Source organism: Lepidochelys kempii, chromosome 24 (genome assembly GCF_965140285.1).
Source record: "Lepidochelys kempii isolate rLepKem1 chromosome 24, rLepKem1.hap1, whole genome shotgun sequence".
NCBI lineage: Eukaryota > Metazoa > Chordata > Testudines > Cheloniidae > Lepidochelys > Lepidochelys kempii.
In genome coordinates, this window is record NC_136403.1 from 17,643,873 (window position 1) to 17,652,621 (window position 8,749).

Genomic DNA, 8,749 nt, shown 5'->3' on the forward strand with positions numbered 1-8,749 from the left:
TGATGCTGCTTTTCCACAATTTCAGCCCATGCATTTCGGCGGAAGCACTCTATGTAGAAGTCCAGTCTGCTGTCTCGACCTTCAGGAGGAGTCCACCCAGAATCCTTCTTTTTGTAATGTTGGTAGGGAGGCCTCTGTGGATTAGTATGTTGTTCAGAGGTGTTTTGGAAATATTCCTTGAGTCGGAGACATTGAAAATAGGATTCTAGGTCACCACAGAACTGTATCGTGTTCGTGGGGGTGGAGGGGCAGAAGGAGAGGCCCCGAGATAGGAGAGATTCTTCTGCTGGGCTAAGAGTCTAGTTGGATAGATTAACAATATTGCTGGGTGGGTTGAGGGAACCACTGTTGTGGCCCCTTGTGGCATGTAGTAGTTTAGATAGTTTAGTGTCCTTTTTCTTTTGTAGAGAAGCAAAGTGTGTGTTGTAAATGGCTTGTCTAGTTTTAGTAAAGTCCAGGCGCGAGGAAGTTTGTGTGGAAGGTTGGTTTTTTATGAGAGTATCCAGTTTTGAGAGCTCCTTCTTAATCTTTCCCTGTTTGCTGTAGAGGATGTTGATCAGGTGATTCCGCAGTTTCTTTGAGACCGTGTGACACGAGCTGTCAGCATAGTCTGTGTGGTATGTAGATTGTAATGGATTTTTTACCTTCAGTCCTTTTGGTATGATGTCCATCTGTTTGCATTTGGAAAGGAAGATGATGTCTGTCTGTATCTGTACGAGTTTTTTAATGAAGTTCATAGATTTCCACTCCATATGGCTAAATTCAGTGCCTTGCATAATGACAGGTTTCAGAATAGCAGCCGTGTTAGTCTGTATCCGCAAAAAGAACAGGAGGACGTGTGGCACCTTAGAGACGGACCAATTTATTTGAGCATGAGCTTTCGTGAGCTACAGCTCACTTCATCGGATGCATTCAGTGGAAAATACAGTGGGGAGATTTATATACACAAAGAACATGAAACAATGGGTGTTACCATACAGACTGTAACCAGAGTGATCAGGTAAGGTGAGCTATTACCAGCAGGAGAGCGGGGGGGTGGAGGTGGGGGAGGAACCTTTTGTAGTGATAATCAAGGTGGGCCATTTCCAGCAGTTGAAAAGAACGTGTGAGGAACAGTGTGTGTGTGGGGAATAAACATGGGGAAATAGTTTTACTTTGTGTAATGACCCATCCACTCCCAGTCTTTTTTCAAGCCTAAGTTAATTGTATTCAAAAACAGACTCCAACGAGAGACTGCTTAATTGGAATTAATTTGCAAACTGGATACAATTAACTTAGGCTTGAATAAAGACTGGGAGTGGATGGGTCATTACACCAAGTAAAACTATTTCCCCTTGTTTATCCCCCTCCCACACTGTTCCTCAGACGTTCTTATGACTTAAGTGGGGTTATGTCTGGTTTACTACAGTAGAAGGGATTGGAAACCCAGGCCCAGTGACTGACTGTCTGTCTATCTATCTATCTATCTATCTATCTATCTATCTATCTATCTATCTATCTATCTATCTATCTATCTATCTATCTATCTATCTATCTATCTATCTATCCCCAAACAGACCCCTCTATCTCTCCATTACATGCACACCCTACCGTCTATCGTTCTCGCTCTCTCTCTCTCATCCCAGACACACCCATCTCATTCATTGACTCCAATGGAGCTATGGCCCATTGACCCCAGCTGGGATCTGGCTATATTTTACATACCTGCCCCCTTCTGGGTAATCCCAGAGCAGAGCAAGTGAGTGGAGGACACTAGTCCGGACCCAGCTCTGACGGGAAGCCAGGTCCAGTTCCTCCATGGGATGGTGCATGACTCCTCCTAGAGGTCACTGATGGAATAATCTGGGCCATGCAGGTGGGCTCCTTCCTACCTCCTCAGTCAGCAATCAGTGGGCTCAGAGAAAGTCAGGCATGTGACCCTTTTACACCCATCTCTCTAATGAGACTGTAGATCCTCTCATTTTCTGTCCAAATGGCCAATCATGTCTGAATGCTGGCACTGGCGGTTTCCAATGGCATGGAGTTCTGCAGATTAATGCCATCTCAACAGAAAAAAGTTATCATTTCTCCCCTTTAAATCTAAGCTTTTAAAGGGGAAGCCCCACAGGGTTAGGAGGTCGTCCACATGAACCTAGGTGGGTGGGTCTCTGTTGATACGGGAGGGCTCACTCGCTTTCCCCCCACCCTCTCGGTGGGGTGGTTTACTGTAGCACCAATGTAACCCGGATCCATACCAGTGTGTGTCTTTCCCGCCTCTAGTGGCTGGATCCTGGAAAGTGGTTTAGGGAGCTGCTATGCCGCACAGTGAAAGGTGTGTCTCCTTTAATTCCAGGGTTAAATGCATTTACTCCTGCGTTTATTCCCCCCTCGTCCTCCCCCCAAGTCCAAGGTTCAGTCCTGGTGCCCGGTATCTTTCCAACAACTGCTCTGTTCAGGAAGCAGAGCTGCCCTGGCATCCCCAGGCGTAGGGGGGAGGGGAAGCTGCTTTAACCCTTTAGGGTCTGCAGCCCTGGTTAGTGGGTCCTGCCACAAAGAATATATTTATGATTTAAAAAAAACGGGTTTTTCAGCTGAACATTTTTCAGTTTGATGACAAAAAAACTGGAATATTCTAAGAAATACCCCCCTCCAAACAAACAAACCCCCTTTTCCAAACGACTCTAGGGCCCGTAGGAGGGTGGGTGCGGCTTCTGATAGCCCCACGACCCTTGCTAGAATTAAACACAGGGGAAATCAGCCCGATCATCACAAACACACACACGTAATCCCGGACACACCCCCACACATGCACAGACTCACGATCTCACACACAGACACATGATCCAAGACTCCCGGTTACACACACAATCCAGGACTCAGGACTATACGCACACACACTGTTATACCAATAAAATAAAAAACCAGCAGGATTTTATTAAAGGGGAAAAGGCAAAATACCACATTTATTGTGAATACAGAAAGAATCCTAGTAAGCAGTTAGTTATAGCTATAACATTCCATTCAGTCTCATATTTATTCACACATTCATTCATACAAACACACACACACACACATACACACCCACACACACAGGTTCTGCAAGGTTGTTCTCATAGTTACCAGCCTTAGAGTTGCTCATGCCAAGCCACTGGCCAGGTGGCCTGGACATGAGGAGGGAGCAGGGCCTTGTCAGATGCTCATCTGATGCTCCTCTGATGCTCCTGGAAGTTGGTTTGCAGAATCAAACCCCAAAGTTCTCACTTTCCAGAGTCCATTTTTATAGGAATTTCTTCCTACGTCAGTCTATGGGAATGGCTTCATCATGCTGTTGCTGAATCAGTCAGCAGAGGGCACATTCCTGATGGCTCTGTTGCCAGGTGTTATCTTGTTCTTTGGGTCTCCCATCCTTGAGGCTGTTGGGTGGATTCCAGTCTGCCCTGGAATTCCACTTGACGCCTTCTTCAGCCGATGGACACTGGATTCTTAGGCTGGCACCTCCCTGATCACTCAGTTGTTATCCACACCAAGCATCCATCCACATACATCCTCTATCTCTATTTTAAACACAATTGTTAACAAAGCGAGATGACTACAGCAAAAGGGTGGGGAGTCTCTGGGTGCTGTTTCTGTTGTTACAGAGTGTTGCTTTGAGTCTCTCTCTGTGTGAGTAGTTGTTGTTACAAAGAATTGCTTTGAGATCAGAAAGAATAGGAGGACTTGTGGCACCTTAGAGACTAACAAATCTATTTGAACATAAGCTTTCGTGAACTTTCGTGCATCCGATGAAGTGAGCTGTAGTTCACGGAAGCTTATGCTCAAATAAATTGGTCCGTCTCTAAGGTGCCACAAGTCCTCCTTTTCTTTTTGCGAATACAGACTAACACGGATGCTACTCTGAAACCTTTGAGAACAGACTCTGTCTTAGAATGTACTAACACAATTAGCAGCTTGCAAGTTTCACACAGAGAGGGAGAGAAACAGTACCAAAAACCAAGAGACCTCTTAATTAGTAATACCCTGGAATTGAAACTCTGGGGAACCAAACTCATTTGTGATTTTCATACAGAACTTCTTTAATATGATCCAACAACACCACACACACACACACACACAGAGTCCAAGACTTACACACACACAGTCCAAGACTCATGATCACACACAGACACACACAATATGAGACTCATGCTTGCATACTCCCAGAGTCCAACACTCACAATTACACACAGAAAGACACACAGTATCTGAGATTCGTGATTACAGACAAACACACACGCACACGACCATTTTCTCCTGTCTGCTTTATTCCGTTAATCCCACGAAAGGGGAAGTGAATCCGAGCGGGACATGGGAGCCTTTGGCAGGGGGGCACCCGCCCGCCACCTGCGGTGTGGTTATCCAGGGCCACGTGGCACGGGCGTGGGGATCAGGAGTGGACCTTCGCCAGCAGGACTGTAACGAGGGCTGGGAGGACGAGTCTGGCTGGTTCTGGAGCCATGCTGCCACATGGGAGGCTGGTCTGCATTCGGCCGTGGTGACATCCATACTGAACCCCCCGAAGGCCCCTTTGAACTGTTGTATATTGGTGCAGGCGGACTCGGTGGCGCAGCCTTTCATGGTGGTGTGTATGGTTGTCCCACCTGTGGGGGACCAAACAGCGGGGTCAGTGTCTAGCGACCTATGACCTCTTATGGCTCTGACCCTATACAAACACCCTCCCCCTCCTCCTCTGCGCCACTCCCTGCTGCCCATCTAGACCTGCCCCCAACAGTCTCCCCCCCCAGCTCTGATATAGTCTCACTCTGTGGACACCTGGGCAAGTCATGTAGGGCCCTGATCCCTAATGAACTTTGGAGCAGGCCTGTGTTAGTCCCACCATTCACCAGGCAATGGTGTAGCTCACTGATGGTGTCAGAGCTGGGATCCCTAAGAAGCTCTCAGTCAAGGGGTCTGTACAGAACCTGGCATGTCAGTGGTTTGATCATTGGCCTGCTAAACCCAGGACAGGGTGTTTGTGCCATCACTTTTCCTGTATTATTTTGATTTGTAGAACAGCAGGCTCTGGAGACACCATGGCAGTTTGGGGCCCCATTGTGCAGGGTGCTGTGCATAGGACAGTATCCCGTCTCCGCCAGTGGCCAGCACTAGATTCTGCAGAGAAAGGATCAAAACCGCCCAACGTGTGGGATAATCTCCTCCTCCTCTAGGTCTCGTCCCGATTGCTAAGAGCTAGAGCTCCCCTCACGACCTGAAAGAGGAGGGTCACTATCCCCGCCAACATTTTTACGATCATTTATTCTGATCTCTCTGATTAGCCCACAATCCCTTTTCGAATCTTGCTCAACTCTTGACCACAGCAATTTCTTGGATGGGGAGTTCCACGGACTGACGGTTTATTGACTGGGAAATGTGTTTCCTTTCATCAGAATGAACTTGTCCCTTTTCAATTTCATTGAACATTCGCTTACATCCTGTCCTGTGACAGCAGGCGGGCAGGAGTCCTCGATCTCCCCGCTCTCGTGGTCGGTGACATTTTTCAGCTGAAACTTTTTTTCAGTGAAAAATGCAAATGTGACCACTTGGGAACATTTTGCAAATTCAAAGTCGCCCAATTGTTTCAGTTGGAAGAAACCCCTGTAAAAACACAAACTCTGGGGGGAAAAATAGAAACTTTTCCCTCTTTTGGTTCAAAACAACTTTTCCTTCCGACATTTTATTTTTTAAAAAAATTTAAACAACTTTAACAACCCCTCAAAATCAAAACGAGATGTTTCGTTTGACCCAAAATGAAACTTTTTCTGACTTTTCAGTTTGTTGAAAGTGCCGCCCAAAAATTAATTTTGATTTCACCCGAAACAACTATTTTCTCCTAATCTTTTGGTGTTGGTCTAGAATTAAATTATCTATCTATCTATCTATCTATCTATCTATCTCCCTTATCACAATCATAATTTCATATGTTCTATCATGTAGCCTCTCTTATTCCCAAGGAAAAATAGCCCCAGTTGGTTCCCCTTCTCTCCGCAGGCTTTTCCAGACCTTCCTTGTCAGCTGTCTCCAAACCCTCATGAATTCTAACATGAAACCCCAACGGGTGCGTAGGGGAAACAGAGGTACAGTGAGGAGAAATCATGGGGACAGTATCCAGGTGTGCCGAGACTCTGCCCAATTCTTCCCCATGGCAGGAGATTGCCCGTGTGTGTGGCTCCCTCCTGGATGGGGAAATCTGAGCGGAGAAACAGTCGATTGGCAATTACCACTTTTCACGGTGCCGCTGACGTGGATGCAGTGGGTCTGGGCTCCTGGGCAGTCGATGATCTCTTCACTGCAGTGATGGGAAAACAAAGAGTAGCAGGCTGGGCAGCGGAGGCCGTTCAGGGTGGTGTTAGCCGGGGACGCTGGGAAGAAGCAGAGCAAACGCAGTCAGCTCGGGGGACGAGCCCCAGGACGGGTCGGGGCCGGGAGAGCAGCTGGGGGCTGCACAGCTCAGCCCCGGGGGCCCCCTGCAGGGGGCGCTGTAGCTCCGGGGAAGCCGGGGGCAGCAGGGGCAGGGGAGGGGTTTGCAGCAGGGAGCTCTGGACCCCGCCCCGGGTGGGGCCAGCTGGGTTGACACCTGGGGGCAGCCTAGAGCCCCGCCCACTAAACTCCACCCAGCCAGGGGCTCAGTGTTAGTCCATGGGGTGCCCCAAAGGATTCTTTCATAATCCTTTTTCCATCCTCCCAAAGAGACCCCTGCAGGGGTCAGGAGGAGGAGAAGGGGACGTGAGGAAGGGGAAGAGCTGGAGGGAGAAGGAGCAGGGAGACGGAGATGGAGCTGGGTACCGGGAAAGGAGGCTGTATTACAGGCCTGCCCCATACAGCAGGCGGTGCTCGTGCTCGTGGATATCCCGTTCCCCAAAGTCATTAAAACAGGATCGAGGCCGCACTGGCTGGAGGACACACAGGTCTTCATAAAGGTCGAACTCTTCATCTCGCCTGCATGGGAGGAAGAGGAGATGAGGCTTCATTCCCTGGTGTCGTTGTCTCCGCCTCCCCATCGCAACTGTTCACGTGTGTGATCATGATCAAGCTAAAGATGGGGAAACTGAGGCATGGCATACAGAAGGAATGACTCAGCCAAGGTCAGTATAGAACCAGGAGTGCTGATACCCACTGCTTCTTCCACCCCTCAACCTAACCCTCTCGATCTCTCTCCCCTTCCAGATTTGGAGATAGAACCCAGGAGTCCTGGCTCCTAGCCCCCGCTATTCTGACTCACCAGGCCCCAGTCCCTTCCCAAAGCCAGGGATCGAAGCAGTACTGAAGTCCTGGCTTCCAGCCCCCTACTCTAACCCACTAGATCATGCCCACCTCCTGGTACTAGGAAGAGAATGAAGGAGTGCTGACTCCAAATGAGACTGTGTTCAGCGCTGGGTCAAGGTTTCCTGCACCCACCTACTACGGTTTCTGTTTTAATGATCCCACAGGAATTCATATGTTCACTGCAGACTTGGACTCTGCCTGTACAGCTGTGACATGGGCTGACGCAAACCTCGCACGAAACACAGGTCCCTGTGGAAGGAAAGGCAACATGATGCACCTGGGCAGAGCCCTCACTCCACTCTCTCCATCCCCATTGACTCCAGTGCAGATACGGGCCATTGACCCCAGCCGGGATCTGGCCCTGAATTTCTTGGGTTTGTGCCAATGTCGTCTGTCCCTCCATTGCAAAATCGAGTGAGGTAGCTGAGAAAGGGGGAGAAATCTTTCCCTCTCCTCCAGCTCGGTGGGAGCTGGAGGTCCCCATCTCCCCAGAGAAGATCGGTGGGGAGAATTTCCTCCACACGGGACAGGTGGTGAGCAGCCCCCCAGCCCAGGGGCAAGATCTCAGTGCTGGGGCATATTTCACCCCGGGGAGGAGAGCTGCTCCCCTCCAGAGCAGCTATTCCAGGGTGGGTCTTTTTCTGTCGGCACCGGGCAGGGCTCCAAGACCCCCGAGAGCCCGTTCTCACCTGTCTCCAGCAGGGCCGAGAGGAGGCAGAAGAGGAGAGGTGTCCTCATGGTGCCGGGGACGCAGCCGGACGGTGCTGAGAGCCGGGGGTCTCTGACGCAGCAAAGGCCGGGGCTTGGCAGTTATCGACAGAGGCGGGGGCGATGTTGCAATTGGTGTCACCCTGCCCAAAATGGGAAGCGGGGAGGATTTTGGCTGATGGCCTTGGGCTGTCAACACGGAGGCCCCCCAGGAAGGTAAGGGCTGGATGCTGTGTTCGTCACACGCCCGGGGGCTGCTCAGTGCACGGCCCTGGGTTTGACTCAGGCCTGGGGCACTCGCGCCGTGGGCCAGGGTGGCGCCCGGCACCTGGGAGGCGGTGACGGTGGAGTGGGACGAGGGGGACCCTGGCATTGGGGAGAGTGCGGGGACACGCAGAGCCTAGGGGTGCCAGGTTTGCCCAGGCTGGCCCCTTCTCTGGGGTAGCTGTCCCCGGGAAATCTGCCAGGATGCTCTGTGCACACGCCCAAGCGGCTGGTGACACGAGCTGAGGATCATCCCGGGTGTCCTGGGTTTTTGTATCTCAGAGGTAGGAACCCTAGAGCCCCTGGCACTGGGGGGAGGGGGTATGGGAGGGCACAGAGCCCCTGGCACTGGGGGTAGGGGAAATGGGGGGCACAGAGCCCCTGGCACTGGGGGTAGGGGAATGGGGGGCACAGAGCCCCTGGCACTGGGGGGAGGGAAAATGGGGGCACATAGAGACCCTGGCATTGGGGGAGGGGAAATGGGGGGCACAGAGCCCCT

At 50.8% G+C, this 8,749-nt stretch overlaps 1 pseudogene; it reads right to left on the reverse strand.

Annotated features, from left to right (window-relative positions):
• Positions 1-4,402: 4,402 nt before the first annotated feature.
• On the reverse strand, positions 4,403-8,016 carry LOC140902973 (phospholipase A2 inhibitor gamma subunit B-like; annotated as a pseudogene).
• Positions 8,017-8,749: the final 733 nt, after the last annotated feature.